General features: G+C 41.1%; 1 protein-coding gene across 1 annotated transcript in view; it reads left to right on the top strand.

Moving 5' to 3' along the window:
• The first annotated feature begins 3,187 nt into the window (after window positions 1-3,187).
• MBD6 (methyl-CpG binding domain protein 6) overlaps window positions 3,188-17,723 on the top strand; it is a 50,058-nt gene continuing 35,522 nt past the window's right edge. The window contains exon 1 of the mRNA XM_075199369.1: window positions 3,188-3,659. The gene's annotated coding sequence lies outside the window, so the exon portion shown is untranslated. The remainder of the gene's footprint in view (window positions 3,660-17,723) is intronic.

Here is a 17,723-nt window from a genome sequence, read left to right as displayed (position 1 = left end):
AAGCTCAGTTTTCCTAAAAGAGGCGCTGGCGGGGATGCTGATAACATCTGGTCCGGACTGAAGGACCTGCCAACCATTGCAGACATGTCTACTGTCGCTGCATTGGATGCTGTCACAATTGAAAAAATGGTGGAGGATTATTTTGCTGACACCATCCAAATAAACATGTCAGATAGTCCATATTGTTACTGGCAGGAAAAAAAGGCAGTTTGGAAGCCCCTGTACACACTGGCTCTATTTTACCTGAGTTGTCCCCCCTCCAGTGTGTACTCGGAAAGAGTTTTTAGTGCAGCGGGGAACCTGGTCAGTGAGCGGCGAAGGAGGTTGCTTCCTCACAACGTTGAAAAAATGATGTTTATGAAAATGAATAATCAATTCCTCAATGAAGTACAGCACTGCCCTCCAGATAGTACAGAGGGACCTGTGGTTGTGGAGTCCAGCGGGGACGAATTGATAATGTGTGAGGAGGAGGAGGAAGTACACACTGTAGGGGGAGAGGAATCAGAGGTTGAGGATGAGGACGACATCTTTCCTCAGTAGAGCCTGTTTAGTTTGTACAGGGAGAGATGAATTGTTATTTTGGTTTGGGGGCCCAAACAAACCAATCATTTCAGCCACAGTTGTTTGGTAGGCCCTGTCGCTGAAATGATTGGTTTGTTAAAGTGTGCATGTCCTATTTCAACAACATAAGGGTGGGTGGGAGGGCCCAAGGACAATTCCATCTTGCAACTATTTTTTTGGCATTATGTGACCATTTAACAGTCGTTTGCCATGTTCAAAAAGTAAAAGAAAATGTCAACAAATTACAAAAATTTAATCAAAAGTTAAATGCCCTGTCATTATTTAAAACAAGAGGGTTTGACGTGCTAGAATTAGTGTAGTGAATATGTTATAAACACTACACTTGGAACTTGGAGGAGGTATTGTGGGCCAGGTATCAAATTTAGTACCGGGGCCACCCCACTACACAGTCCAGAATTTTTTTGGGGGAAATTCAGACCCGTGGAGGGTTTTTTATTAATTATATTGTGGTGACCCACTCCTCTACGCAGTCCAGATACATTTATTGGTGCGATTCATACAAGTTCAGGATTTTTAATTTATATTGTGGTGACCCACTCCTCTACGCAGTCCAGGTACATTATTCGGTGCGATTCATACCAGTTGACGGTTTTCTTATTATATATATTGTGGTGACCCACTCCTCTACGCAGTCCAGGTACATTATTGGTGCGAATCATACAAGTTCAGGGTTTTTAATTTATATTGTGGTGACCCACTCCTCTACGCAGTCCAGGTACATTATTCGGTGCGATTCATACCATTTGATGGTTTTCTTATTATATATATTGTGGTGACCCACTCCTCTACGCAGTCCAGGTACATTATTGGTGCGAATCATACAAGTTCAGGGTTTTAAATTTATATTGTGGTGACCCACTCCTCTACGCAGTCCAGGTACATTATTCGGTGCGATTCATACCAGTTGATGGTTTTCTTATTATATATATTGTGGTGACCCACTCCTCTACGCAGTCCAGGTACATTATTGGTGCGAATCATACAAGTTCAGGGTTTTTAATTTATATTGTGGTGACCCACTCCTCTACGCAGTCCAGGTACATTATTCGGTGTGATTCATACCAGTTGATGGTTTTCTTATTATATATATTGTGGTGACCCACTCCTCTACGCAGTCCAGGTACATTATTGGTGCGATTAAGACCAGTTGATGGTTTTCTTATTATATTGTGGGGACCACTCCACTACGCAGTCCAGAAAGATACCTCGTTGCAACGTTTTGGACTAATAAGTATATTGTGAGGTGTTCAGAATACACGGTAAATTAGTGGAAATGCTTGTTATTGAATGTTATTGAGGTTAATAATAGCGTAGGAGTGAAAATAAGCCCAAAAACTTGATTTTTGAACTTTTTATGCTTTTTTCCAAAAAAATCCGAATCCAAAACCTTTCGGCAGGTGTTTTGCGAAACAAATCCGAACCCAAAACATCGCGGAAATCCGAATCCAAAACACAAAACACGAGACACCAAAAGTCGCCGGTGCACATCTCTAGTAAAATTATGGCTAAACTATGTGTGTGTTTTATATTTATTGGGTCTAAGCAATGTTAAGTGCACTGGGCTACTATAACCAAACCATAGCAATATTAACAACACAAACTTAACAGACCCCATTACAAAAGAAACATCAGAAAATATGTGTGAAATGTGTATGAAAGATTTTTAGCAGGGTCATACAAGGTTGACAAATTGGTGCCAAAAATTATATAAAACAAATTCTTGTTTTGCAGGTTCCAATTCATATCAAAAATTGCCCCGGGAGAAAAACATCTCTTTGTAGAATATATTTTGTAAAGATAATTTTATTATAAATAGTGGGATTATGCATACAATATTATAGTACTCGTTTGTATAGTGTGTACAGAACAAGTACTATGATGCTATATAGCTTTTACCATATTAGCTATTACTATGTCTATAAAATAAATTCATAAGTAAAATACATTTATAACACAGACTTGACACAATGCATAGAGATTTCTATTAAAACATTGTATCAATATTTTGGCACTGATAATATTTTATGTCGTTAATGGGTAACACTGAAATTTTCTATTTTGTTTTCCATTTCTTGTATCAGAAATGATGAAATAATTTACATGTTTAACTACAGCGATGACGAAGGACTATTGTAGACACGGAAACTGCGACATTGACCGCGCTACTAAAGCTCCATGTTTAGTTGGGGCATCTCCAGAGCAGAGTAGAAGCTCTCCCGCCTGTCACTCCCCTTGTATGATACTTGTTATTTGTGCCACGAAACGTACACATTTGTAAAACATGTGTGGGTAACCAGCCATTTTGTGGCGTTATTGTATGCTATTAGTAAGCGAGATCAGCTAACTGCTTTTATATATTCACTTATGAAATAATTATTCATGGGAATCATAGGGCGTCATTAACCACTTCCTTAATCGAATTGCACTAAAGTATTCTGGCAGCAAAAGAGTTACAAAAAATCGCTACGTATTTGTTTGCCCACATCCAAGATGGCAGCCTGTGCAGCTCCCGTAGTGCAGCTTGTGCATTGTGGGCATGGAATCCCCAGAGCTGCCCTCCGATCCCAACAGCGCATGCGCAACAGGAAACTCCATGATCTGGCTCTGGAGCCCAGGGAAGGAAAACAGCCACTGAGAAGAGAGAGGCAGGGGTAGCTGGGAAATCCAGTAGCAAGCACAGGCCTGAGCAATCCAACTGCTTAACCTGCCCCCTATCTGCTCTGCAAAGGGACCCCCAGGGGGCAAACAGGTTCCCTGGACATTCTGTGGTCAACGGCTTTCCTATGTATCCAGACACAGACCATAGTAAAACAGCAACCCCCCAGTGCCAGCCTAGAGGAGCCTAAGGAGGGGCTGCTGCAAGAACACAACAACATCAAGCAATCAAACAAAACAATAACAAGAATGAGAGGGAAGCAATAAAAAGGAGCAGGTTTTATTGCTCTTTGTTGTTTCATTTATTTACCCCACTGCTACAAAGGCCTGGAAGGAATTGGCTGCTGGAGGGGAGATCCCAGGTCTTTGGAGCTTGCCTGTCATCGGTACCGAGCTGCTGAAAAAAAGTTGATCTGCTGGAGGTAAGCATGGATATGTAAAGTATAATTGTATCTGCACCAATTCCTTTATTTCCACATTGCGCTGCGTGTGAAAGGTAGCAGCTGGTGTCTGTCTGTAACCAAAATGACAAGAGCATGTCACATCTCCAGGTGTGGGGGGAGGGTACTGCTTATAGATGGGTATGAAATATCCTGTTTAGGTCATCTGGTAACTGTGATTACTAATCTTTCAGAATAAGTGCTTATATGTTGTTCCTGAGAGAAGTAGATGAAATGTTGTATAAAATATTCTCACATGGTCCTTGCTTTCTGCAGAGAAAACGTCCAGTCAGAATTGTATCACTTTGTACTGTAATTTACTTGTGTGACAGCTTCTAAAAACATGTAAGTTGTGCTGTTGGACAGTTTGTATTAAAACAAGTGTTTTTACAGATTAGAAAAATAGCAACATTGTATTAGTGTATGTGAATGATGGAATATAGAATAATTCATTTGTGCTTGCATTTGTGCATCACTTGGTGTGTATTTCCAGGGCTGCCTCAACATTTTGACTTGCTAGATTGCAAGCTCTTATGGGATACAAGTTTTCATTACTTTATTTTATGTTCTGGATGATTTTGTTCTCTTTGATACAGGTGTCTGTGTATATACAACTTTGAAAAAGTAAATATAAAAAATGAATAAAAGTCTAGATGGTTGTGCAGATTTGTCAGTCTTTCCAGTGCATCATGGCAACATATTAAATCAGTATGCAAACTCTGCTTTCACTTTGACAGTTAAGCAATGAAGTAATGCCTTGCTGCTGGTGGACTACAGGTCTTAGCATGTAACACTAGCCACACAATCTTAGCAAAGTTGAAACTGTTTGTTGAAAAATATAACTTGGCTGTCTGAAAGCCAGTTTCCATAAATCAGTGTTTTATATTCCCAAAATGCCCACCCAAGTTCAAAACGTGTCTGCTCCAAAACATTGTTTCTCAACCATTGATCCAGACCTAAGATTTTATCCATCAGTATGACTGCCACAGACCTAAGCCTAGACCAGGAAAGTTTGCAATCTATAAAACCTATGTTGGTGTTTCAAAGTCTCTGCTAACTCTGTTCCAGTAAGGTTATTTAATATATATTATACTAGAAAGTCTATACTTTTGTTTAGATATTAAGAGGCTTGTATTTATTCTTGCTTTTTAGTGGCTTCTGTTAGGCTTTTGCTTTAATTTATACATATTTATTATTGTTTATTTAGTGCCACCACATTACTAGTGCTGTACAGAGGATATTTAATTGTCCATTGGAACATAGTCTAATTGTCTATCACACAAACACATATACAACCAGGGGACATTTTTTTTAACAGCCAATTAACCTACCAGTATGTTTTTGGACTTTGGGGGGAAACCCATGTAAACGTGGATAGAAAAGGCAAACTGCACACAGATAGGGTCTTGGAAGGAATATAGAACTATTTGCTAGTATTTAGCCATTGTGTGAGCTTTTGGCTTCGTCGGGTAATGTATGCTAACTAATTGAAACTTTTATTTTTTTCTTTTAGAACGTATTGATGTGTGTCATGCATTTTGAATACTTGAGTTTTAGTTCAATTTCCCTTTTAATACAAAGCTGGGCAAATCCAGTTGCAAGGTTTCTACAGCTACTAATAATTGAGCCCTAGTGACCAGAACATGCTCTCTTCCTTGCAGATGTATCCCTTTCCATCACTACAAGTACATTTACCAATAGTCATTATAGTTCTCACATTTAGTGCCACCAAGCCACATTTGCATGTTCAAATTTGGAAATGACAGGTCTACATGTAGTAGTGAGTGCAATCCTGGCTGCAGTAACAGTACAACATTATATATGCTGCCTTTAAACACTAAGGGGTATATTTCAGGGGCGCACAGAGCATTTTTAAGGGGGGGTTTCCCCTCCACCGGGAAAAAAAAGAAAAAGCGAAAGCTTCCGCGCATGCGCCCGCGCATGCACAGCAGCTCAGTTTAGGCAGCACTGTACTATACAGTAGCTGCGGCGCTGTCAAAGAAGCGTCCGCGGCGGTGCTGTATACAATACAGCACCGCCGCGGGCGCTTCTTTGACAGCGCCGCGGCTGCTGTATAGTACAGTGCCGCTATATAGAGCACTTTTTTAGCGGAGGGAAGGGGTTTCTGGGTCTCCAGAAATCACCTGCGTGCGCCACTGTATTTACTAAACTGCGGGTTTGAAAAGTGGAGATGTTACCTATAGCAACCAATCAGATTCTAGCTGTCATTTTATCGAATGTACTGAATAAATACTAACTAGGATCTGGTTGTTATACGCAACATGTCCACTATTTCAAACCCGCAGTTTACTAAATATACCCCTAAATGCTGGAAGAAGCTTCAAATGTTTCCCCAGTGATGCACAAAATGGGGATAAAATTCATTTGGCATAGACAGTTGAAATGTATATTGTAACATGTCGGGCACAGGCTAGATATAATATGATGGTCATGTGGCTTATATAAAAACATTTTGCCAATTACAATGTTGATGATCATGCACTGTAACCTGCAAATGTGCATGCCCCCTCCTCCAAAATGTATTGCAGAACTGGTATGTTTTTACTTAAAAAAAATTCTGTATTCTCACTTTTAGAGACATTTATGCAGGCCTTTTGAAATCACAACTCCCCATTTCCGACCATGGCCTTATCTGTGAGGAGTTTGTATGTTCTCCCCGAGTTTGCGTGCGTTTCCTCCGGGTGCTCCAGTTTCCTCCCACACTCCAAAAAAACATACTGGTAGGTTAATTGGCTGCTATTAAATTGCCCTTAGTCTCTCTCGGTCTGTCTGTGTGTATGATAGGGGATTTAGATTGTAAGCTCCAATGGGGCAGGGATTGATGTGAATGAGTTCAATGTGCAGCGCTACGGAATTAATGGCGCTATATAAATAAATAGATGATAATGATATCCTCCAATCACCAATTAGTAAAACTAATTGTAAAATTAGTAAAACCACGCAGGTCTCTTCTGTGACCTGCAAAATGTTTACATTTCATATGTTCTGGAGAATAATTATTGTGAGTGTTGATGTGGTGCAAAGGCAGGGGCCTGCATGGATTTACTAGCGAGGGGGAGGGTAATATTTTAGGTTAAAAAAAAAATTCAATTCCTTCTTTACTGGTATACTTATTTTTTAGTTATGGTTTCCACCTATCTGGTTTTACCCAAAACTGTTTTTGATGTTCTATCTAGTGTTTAGATCACATTGTGGTTTCAGAAGCAGTTCTTTATGTTGGGGATAGGATATGGATTATATACATTTATCAAACTGTTAAGATTAATTGTTATATAACACCTATCCTGTATCAAACCATTAAAGATACACTCTCTAGTATAGGGCTAGATAAATATCAATGGTGATGACAACAAGGTGACATGGCAACTGGATCATGCTCCCTGACCTAGAGACTGCTCCCTCTACAATGCACTTGCTAGAAAACCATTATTACCAGCTTACAGGCAAAGCATTATGATACATTATGTTATTACAGCAGTTAGAGCTCAGGTCCATATCGTAATGCTGTCCCTTAAAGATCTAAGAGCTGTGAACCAGTTGTAATGGATCCCTGCAGAGGTTGGAGTATATGGAGGACACTTAGGGGCCACAGGGTGGAATGAAGTGCTAAATGTGTGCCACAGACTTGCATATGCTAATTATTAAAGCAATATAACATATTGGTTACCTGTTAACTTTTAATGTGCAGTACTACACAGCTAAAAAAATGTTTCACATCACCCCTCACTGGAGCTTACAATCTAAATTCTCTTCCACACATTCACACACTAGGATCCATTTTTGCCAGCAGCCTATTAACCAACCAGTATGTTTTTGAAATGTGAAAGAAAACTGGGACACCCAGAGGAAACCCACACAAACATGGGGAGAACCTACAAAATCCTTATTTAACCCCAAAATAAAAAAGATAAAAGTGGGCTCGTCCTTCAAAACCCAGGTGGTCTCACCTTCACAGAGCAAGCAGACCTATACCTGTAAATCAGTGGTTAGTTAATATCTATTTATTTTATGCATGCCCCTAAGCACCACAACTTCAGGACCCCTGGCTTCAGTGCAGCACTAACTCAGTCATCGATTCACAGGACATCAAGTCTACGGTAATAATAATAATCCATACAGCTTTACACAGAGACGGATACTCTAGGGAAGGCAATGTGTGCGTACACGTACCTTCTTTGATAAATAGAAAAATCCAGATAAAAGTTTTCATGTCTCTAAACAATTTTTACAGTACACCTGTACACGTTCTCAAAGGAAGCACAGGATACATGAGCATGTGTACATGTACCTCCTGTCTTTAACGTAAAATCAAAAAATAAGGCCGTTCCAAATTCAATTCAGATTTCAACAACTTTAAGTGTATTCTTTAGAAACACAGGAATTAGATGCATTTAGAGACATTGTAAACAGATTTCCACCTTTTTAAAGGTAAACAGAAGCATTTGGAAACATGACCTAAGATTAAACCATAGAACTGTTCTAATATGATCAAATTGTACTGCAGATTTTTTGACCTTAGTCATCATTGCAGGTGGTTACAAGTTATAATTTGCCAATCTTCTTCCTTACTGATTCTCCCATCCATTTTACTTGCATATTCAATTCACCTTCAGGCTCCAATCCATACAGCGGAAGGTATTGTAGGATAAAGTTGTTTATAATAGTTCCCGACAGTTCCAAGGATCAAACGTTTTACACATACGTCTGACTTTAACAAAGGTTAGCTGCTTTCATTCCATAGTAGATCTACAATCCGTAAATATTTTCATGACAGTGTCTTTCAAGGTGGAATTTTTGCATTAGATGATGCAAGCCATGTTCCACATTGACTATTTAGCATCTCTGGATATCGAGGATGTATATCTACATATCCATCTGTGGGAGTCTCACCAAAAATATCTCATGTATTCTTTATAATAACACAATATCTTTGTTTTATTTTGTTTAGCTTCAGCACCACACATTGAATGTTTTGATAATACCTTATCTAGAAGATTTGTTGATCAAGGGTCTAACAAAACAGTTGAATTACATTGAAGTGATGAATCAGATGTTGGAATGTAAATCTGTCCTCACACAAGGATGAGTTTTTTTGCATGTGAACTTGGATGCTGAAGTCCAGAAAGTTTTCCTCCATAGCTCTATTCCTAACCTAGGTACATATAAATATATCTAGGCCTGAAATATAGCTATAGATCTAAGTTAGCAGTATAGCTATATACTACACTAGAAATATAAGGATTCAGATTTCAATGTGTTCAAAGGGTTTATTGCTCCTCCCCACTTACCAGGGAGCACAGCAAACATTACCCATCATATACTGTACAAAACTAACCTCCTCATGTTAGCTGTATATTGCACAAGGATAATTCCTAAACTGTCAGACACATGTTGCACAGTGATGAACCCTCCTCCTATCGCCAGCCATATATTGGCAGGCATGTAGTCATGTAAACAAGTAAACACTCCCTCTTGTAAATCTGTATTTACATATCAGATCACATAATTAGCAATCATCTAGTCCTCAAGAATCCTAAAATTGAATAATTTTAACGTAATGTGACAATCCATAAAATATAATACTTTGTCATTTTTAGTTCTGCAAAAAACAAGGCAACATGAATCCTTGTGTGAAAAAGTAAATATACCCCAACTCTTTCCCTATCAATAAAAAGGTAATTTTAACCAGGTGCTGCTAATCGAGTACACTTCATTATTTGAGCATCGGGAAGTGCTACCACCTATGTAAATAAAGAATATTTAGCATTTCAGTAAAGAACATACAGGTTTGTGTTCATGCACCCAAAGATCAGACTACATGTGCGAAATCACAAAGAACCATGGTAACTGGTTGTAATGGCTTTTCAGGAGTGGTAGCCAGGAGAAAGCATTCATGCCCCCCAAAAATTGCAGTATGGCTTAGGTCTGCATTGATTTCTTCCAGGTGCTCAGTTTCTTCCCACAATCCAAAAACATGCTGGTGGGTTAATTGGGTGCCAACAAAAAGGACTCTAATGTTTCTGTGTGGTAGGAAAATTAGACTAAATTCCAGTTGGATAGGGACTGGTGTGAATGGTTCGGTGTTCTCTGTAAAGTGCTGGGTAACATTATGGTGCTACATAAAGAAATTTGAATGAAATAAGACTGTCCTCTGGATAGGACCAGAATGGAATTTTTTTGTCTTAATGCACAATGACTTGTTTGAAGAAAAGCAAATAAAACGCATTTCCACAAGCCTCATACCAACCGTCAGGCATGGTTGTGGAAGAGTGATGATTTGTAGTTACTTTGCAGCCTCAGGATGTGGTTGACTCCCAATTATTTAAGTCTTCTTTATACCACAATATTCTAAAGGAAAATAGAAGATCATTTGTCCAACAAGAGAAGCTTAGCTAAAATTGAATCATGCAACAGAACGAAGTACACCAATAAATCAACAAATGACTGACTGGACAATAAAATAATCAAGGTGAAATAAAAATAACCATCAACGCCATTCAGATGCTGTGACAGGACGTTATGAGAACTGTGCATAAACAAATGTCCTCAAACATCAATGAACTGAGGCAGTGCTATAAGTTGTAGTGGACCAAAATTCTTCAAATACAATGTAAAATACTGATAAACTCCTACATAAAACAGTTACAGAAGAGCAGACCGGTGGCTGCCGAAGACCAGTGTCGGACTGGAGCATGAAGGGCCCACCGGGGGACTGCAACGCTAGGGGCCCACCAGAGGGGGTGTGGCCAGCCATCAAAGAGGCGAGACCAGACACTAGAGGGAGAGTGGTCAGCCCACGAAGGACAGCTAGCACCATAGTGTAGTGTATATAGAATGTAGTGTGTATATAAAGAGTACACAGTCTTGACTTGCCCCTTAGATTGGGCAGAACAGTCACCAAAAATCGGGATTGTCCCACTAGACTCAGAACATTTGACAGACTGTCCTACCTGTTCTTGTCACTTTCACCACCTGTGGCTGCCGGTTTCTTTAGTTGCGGCTTGTCTTGGTCCTGGAATGTTGGGGGCCCTATTTGGGAAAAAATATGGGTACATTTAGAAAATTCCAACCAGCCCTGGCGTTAAATCAATAGGACCCACAATTAATACTTAGGCCTTCCTCCAGACCCAACATTAAATTAATAGTATTCCCATTTAATAAACATATTTCCCTCCCTCCAGACAGCCCCAGCAATAAATTAATAGCATTTACGTATAACAAATATACCTATTTCCCGCAACCATCACTGCCATTAAATAATTCATATTCACATTTAATAAATAGACCTCATGCTCCTCAAACTCAGCCCTGCATTAAATTAATAGCGCCCAAACCACCCCATCCTAAATTAATAGTCCCCACTATAAAATGAAATTGCCCCACCATCACCCCCACAAACAAAATAACACCCATTAGTTAGCCACCAACTACCACACACACATTACATTGCCATGGCCACAAGCCCTCTGTGCACACACACATTACTGTGCCCCTTCATCACCATGCTCTGTCTCCTTATGATCACACTGCGCCCTCCATGCTGCTTTTGCCCCCCCTTCACCTGGCCCCCCTTCATCACACTCTGCCATGCTGCTTTGGCCCCCCTTCGTCACACTCTGCCATGCTGCCTGTGCTCCCCCCTTCGTCACTCTCTGCCATGCTGCCTGTGCTCCCCCTTCCTCACACTCTGCCATGCTGCCTGTGCTCCCCCCTTCGTCACACTCTGCCATGCTGCTTTGGCCCCCCTTCGTCACACTCTGCCATGCTGCTTTGGCCCCCATTCGTCACACTCTGCCATGCTGCTTTGGCCCCCCTTCGTCACACTCTGCCATGCTGCCTGTGCTCCCCCCTTCGTCACACTCTGCCATGCTGCCTGTGCTCCCCCCTTCGTCACACTCTGCCATGCTGCCTGTGCTCCCCCCTTCGTCACACTCTGCCATGCTGCCTGTGCTCCCCCCTTCGTCACACTCTGCCATGCTGCCTGTGCTCCCCCCTTCGTCACACTGCCATGCTGCCTGTGCTCTCCCCTTCGTCACACTCTGCCATGCTGCCTGTGCTCCCCCCTTCGTCACACTCTGCCATGCTGCCTGTGCTCCCCCCTTCGTCACACTCTGCCATGCTGCCTGTGCTTCCCCCTTCGTCACACTCTGCCATGCTGCCTGTGCTCCCCCCTTCGTCACACTCTGCCATGCTGCCTGTGCTCCCCCCTTCGTCACACTCTGCCATGCTGCCTGTACTTCCCCCTTCGTCACACTCTGCCATGCTGCCTGTGCTTCCCCCTTCGTCACACTCTGCCATGCTGCCTGTGCTCCCCCCTTCGTCACACTCTGCCATGCTGCCTGTGCTCCCCCCTTCGTCACACTCTGCCATGCTGCCTGTGCTCCCCCCTTCGTCACACTCTGCCATGCTGCCTGTGCTCCCCCCTTCGTCACACTCTGCCATGCTGCCTGTGCTCCCCCCTTCGTCACACTCTGCCATGCTGCCTGTGCTCCCCCCTTCGTCACACTCTGCCATGCTGCCTGTGCTCCCCCCTTCGTCACACTCTGCCATGCTGCCTGTGCTCCCCCCTTCGTCACACTCTGCCATGCTGCCTGTGCTCCCCCCTTCGTCACACTCTGCCATGCTGCCTGTGCTCCCCCCTTCGTCACACTCTGCCATGCTGCCTGTGCTCCCCCCTTCGTCACACTCTGCCATGCTGCCTGTGCTCCCCCCTTCGTCACACTCTGCCATGCTGCCTGTGCTCCCCCCTTCGTCACACTCTGCCATGCTGCCTGTGCTCCCCCCTTCGTCACACTCTGCCATGCTGCCTGTGCTCCCCCTTGCTTCCATTCTTGCACTTACCTTTTCTATCGGCTTCTTTCTTCTCTTCTGTCTTCTCTCTTCTTGCCGACTCCTCTCTGTGCCGCTCATCAATGAACGTCCGTCGTGATGTCACGCCCGACATTCATTGCGAACAGAGCAAAGAGGAGCTCCACTGTCACAGGAGTATTTTTTTTTTTTCTTTAAGTTACCTGCTCCCCGCACCAACGAAGAGGGGAACGATCAGGATAGCCTGGCCCCCTGGTGGCCCAGTCCGACCCTGCTGAAGACCGACTGCATTGTCGCTCGACATTTTTAGATTTAATATAGAAAAAGTACAAATGCTTATAGATTATTAAAACAATTACTAAAAGGTGACAAAATATACGGCAAACAGATAAAATGAAAGATTAAAGTTTCAAAGTGTAAACCTACATATGAGTTGTATAATTTGTGTCAAGGGAAATTAGCTTAGAAGATGAACAGCTTATCAATGTTGGACAATTTCCCAAAAATCTGACAATGTATTGTAAGTGATTTCCTTTTTCTTTTTAAAGAAACTTTTTCTACTCTTCCCCTCCTACTGGGATGTGGTTTCCAGGGGATTCCTGTGACACATTTTACAACCACAATTTACATCTTCCCTGTTTAATCCCCAATGCTAAAATGTAACATATCTGCCCTGGGGAGTGTCACACAGACCCAATTTTATTTTTCATTCAATACAAATTTACCAATTTATTGATACCAAATAGGCAATAGTTAAGTGTATTAGTTGAGCTGATACTAATTTCCTCTCATTCTCTGCGTGACAGACAGCTTTATTTGACGTATGGATACCCTTCACCATACTGTTTATGAATATGTGGTTAGTCACTAACTATATTGATCGTAAGTGGTATTTTGAAAATGGAATTATATTTGCCTATATAACATATAGCAAGCTATCACGTGGTCTCCTCGTGTACGACCTCATGCTGGGCTGATTCTATAAAGTCTGTTCAGGTGCCAAAAAACCCCTCCAGTACTAGAACATAGCTCACCCCAGGTGGTCTTTACAGATGTTCAGTTCCCCTAAAGTTGTCACTTTTATCTTGTAGCCCTTGGTTCTGCAGAGCCACTGAATAAACACAAGCCAGTACGTCTGGCCTCACATTTTACACCTGGAGTTACGTTATTAATCATCTGAGAGCAGGCTTGCCCTAGCTTACTAAATTAATTCATTTGGTATACAGTAATTACAATGCAGTCCCTTATGATTGTTTTACTCACCACGATTATGTTATGGGCTCATCCTTATAACTGTGATTCCTGCCTTGTCGCTACACATAGACTATTGTATAACATTCTCTTGGCACCTCCAAAATGTTCAAAGATGTCCAAAGGTTACTCCTAATGCTGACATACCATGAAGCTTCTAGACAGCAAGTGAGGTATCTGGGGGTGTTGTGATGAAGTGCCTTTGTCTGGAGGTCACAGCATCATTTTGCACAATGAGTGCTTATCTGCATTGTACATAATGAAAATAATGGCTCATAGTGCTGGATGCCCCCAGTGTAGTGAAATCAGATGTAATGGCAAGTATGTCTTTTACCTCTATTGTCACCAGTCAGATAGCAGTGTATGCATCTCTTGGATCCATGCGTCGGAGCCACAAATATTTTTCTCAGTCATGCATCTTAGAGGGAACATTGATCTGGAGACAGGGAGCCTTCAAATACATCAGACAATGCTCTTGTTTCAAAAATGAAGACATTTCATTATACTGTCCTGACTACTAGAAACTAGGGATGGCCTTCTTTTCTTTATGTCTTAAGCCTAACTAATGTTGCAGGTTTTCACCATTTCTTTGCTTTCAATATAAATTATGCAGCCAATTTGAAGTGTACATGATCCCTGTTTGCAATTTGTGAATTACAAGTTAAGCATGGCGTAGCATGTAGGATCTTGCAATAATCACCAGCAAAAAAAAGTTGACAAGAGAAATTGTGCAGGTTTGTGAAGTTCTTAAAGACTAAAAGTGATGCAAGAGAAAGACTATAGATTGTGGATAGAGTTGTTTTATTCTGGTCTGTACAAGTCATGATTGTGAGTGTACACAACTAGGAAACAAATTATTTCAGATGCCATACAATAGATCCAGGCAAATGGTCTTTGCACCCAAGAGTGTTAAATATTTAGGTTAGTAAATGGGTAATGCTAAAAATAGATGTGCAGAAGGTTCATATGTATCAATGTTTATCTGTTCCCATATTATCAAGGTTGTTGAGATAAATCTAGTTGGAAATATACTAGTCATTCCTGGGACCCGAAGCTGGGCAAATAAGCCCTGGTACCTTGACCTGATAAGTCTAACAAAGGACATCCCTTGGAGAAGTCCTGCTTTCTAGACTTTTCTTTACAATCTTCCATGTCCTCATCACTCTCTGCCATATCTGTTTGACACTGTTGCTAGAGGTATTTAAAGGATACTAAAAGCCAGGAAACCCCTTTCTTGGTGAAGGGTTCATGAAAGACTTAAGAAATTTCAAATTATGTAGGATTTAGCTTTGTGTACCATTGTTGTTCAAATATCTGCTCTTTTGGTTTTTATGATGTTCCGTTTTATCATCATACTTAATCTACTGTTTGTTTTTTTGTATCCTGTTTTAAAGTGTGCAGAGCTATAACCACCTATATTCAATTGGATAATTGAAATGTTCACAATGGCACATAGTTTTCAAAGTGGAGTCTGGTGGTTTTGTGGGAGACAGAGACTTGTCCACTGAAGTAATTTTTTTTGAATTGACAGGACTGTATGTAGCAGTATTATTATTATTATTATTGTAGATTTGTAAAGTGCCAGAGTGCTCCGCAGCGCAGTACACTAGGGAGAACAGTATATACATAAAATATGGACATATAAGGTAGACAAAAAATGCAGACAGTTGTGAAGGTACATTAGTGTGAATAGTGTTATTGGGTATAAGGTCACCTCTAAAAAAAATAAAATAAAATGAGATGGGTTTTCAAAGAGCGTCTCAAGATTTGAAGGCTGTGGGAAAGTCTGATTTAGCGTGGTAGGGAATTCCATAAGTGGGCAGCAGCACGAGATAAGTCTTGTAGGCGGGAGTGAAAGCTGGTTACCAGAGATGAGACAAGGCGCACATCAGAGATGTGGGAGGGAGAGTATTTTGATATGAGATTGAAATGTATGAAGGGGTGGTGGTGGTGAGGGATTTGTAGATAAGAGTGAGTAATTTGAATTGGATTCTGGAGGACAGAGGGAACCAGTGTAGGCATTTGCAAAGTAGTGCAGCAGATGTGGAGCGGTGAGAGAGGAAAATAAGTCTTGCAACAGCCTTTAGAATGGATTTAAGTGTGGATATATGGGTGTCAGGATTGCCAGATAGCAGGAGGTTGCAATAGTCAAGACGGGAGATAAAGAGAGAATGGATAAGTAGCATGTTGAGCAAGAAAAGGGTATATTCTGGCAATGTTTTTAAGGTGGAGTTGACAGAACTGGGCGAGAGTCTGGATGTGAGGAATAAAGGAAAGGGCAGAGTCAAGTGTGACACCAAGGCAGCGGGTTTGGGAGACTGAGGAAATTATGGGGTTATTGACAGTGATGGAGGTTTGAGGGCAGGTCGTGAGCAGTACCATAATATGGTGAGAGGAATGGTGGTACATAGGAAACCACAAACTGAGGTCCTTAAATAATAAGCAAACAACTGCTCAAGCCACCTTTTTAGGAGTGTTTCTTAGGATGCACAGCTATTTCCACTCTACAGCAGGATTTAGAACCAGTTCTGAGCTACCAGAGATAGTCTGTCTCATTCATCCTATATTTTTAATGGGATGCATCTGGAAAAAGTGCATTTAAACCTATGATAAAAAAAATCCCAGCAATCTAAAAAAAACCCACACATGCTGTGCTACTAGTAGCACAGAAAGTAGCACTTGCTATTACAAGTGCTATTTGTAATAAAGGAAGATCCGTGTCCCCTCACCCCCATGGTTAGTTTAAGTAGAAACACAATAGTAATTTATTGCAAGTGGTGGCTTTAAACAGGTAGGAGGCTGGACTTTGATGTGACATTTACACTTTGTGCAGTGCGCCTCTTCAGATTTTTCACTAATAAAGTTCTTAGAGTTTGATAGCGGAAGGACCATGGTTCCTCAGCAGTGGTAATAAGGGCTTCTGTCAGGAACATTGTGGTATCAAATGTAGTGGCAGGGCTGGCAAAACAAAGTAAGCTCAGTAAGTGTGGCAGTTTTTCTGATGTGGGCTACCCCCCCTTGCCTCCTTCCCCGCTCTAAACAGAGCAGAGATCGGAATAGCAGCCTGGTTACGGGGGGAGTGCCGGCCCGGTGTACTGGTATATGAAGTTCATATATACAACTTTGTTGTTTTCAGAGATTTGTACAGTTTAGAATGAAGCAGATCCCACTTCAAGTACCTGGTGGTTCTGAGATTTGAATCCGGTGCTGGGTGTTTTACAAGCAAGAAAAAAAGAGATGGTATTAACCTCTTTGGCACCATGTAGAACTTAAAAGGTAATTCCTTCCAAAACTTAAAATTTTGTTTTGGGTGGATTCGAAGTATAGTTCTGCTAACCTGGTGCCCCCCCACCCTTCACCACCAATATGTCTGTTTATAGAGGATGATAATGGTCCATGGATTAATTCAAGTTCATACATCTCTCTTTTTCTTGATCAGAACATTTTCACATTCATGTAAATGACTTTTTAAAACTCATGTCAATGGCACAGCCAAACTGCTTTTACTTTCATTTTGTTACACGTTTTCTGGGGATTAAAATAAATGTCAGCCTCTGGGAGATTTAATCCCAATTGAGAGATTTGTGTCATCTGGAGTAGATTATGTGCTTAATTTGGAGTGGTGATATGTGAGGAATACATTGTATGCCTTTTTAGATTGCAATCTGTGCAATTTGTAATCCTGATAATTAAATTTTTGACTGCACAGAAATTCACAAATGCAAAAAAAGTATGTAGATGCTTAGGAAATCTTTGGATTTGAGTTTTTATGGTTATATTAAAAACAAAAAATAAAAAATCAAATAAATTACAATTACTTATGATAATGTGAGACTGAAATATGCGTTTTCCTGATGTCCTGTAACTTGTCACCATCCTCTATAAGAAATGGGCAGTACACTAGTCCACGCAATGCAATGGAAAGGACAATTTTTGTTATGTTGGGTGATGTGATGTTAGGTGTCA

This window comes from Mixophyes fleayi, chromosome 2 (assembly GCF_038048845.1).
Source record: "Mixophyes fleayi isolate aMixFle1 chromosome 2, aMixFle1.hap1, whole genome shotgun sequence".
In the NCBI taxonomy this organism is placed as follows: Eukaryota; Metazoa; Chordata; class Amphibia; order Anura; family Limnodynastidae; genus Mixophyes; species Mixophyes fleayi.
The sequence above is the reverse complement of the archived record's forward strand: the minus strand, read 5'-3'. Positions and strand labels throughout refer to the sequence as shown.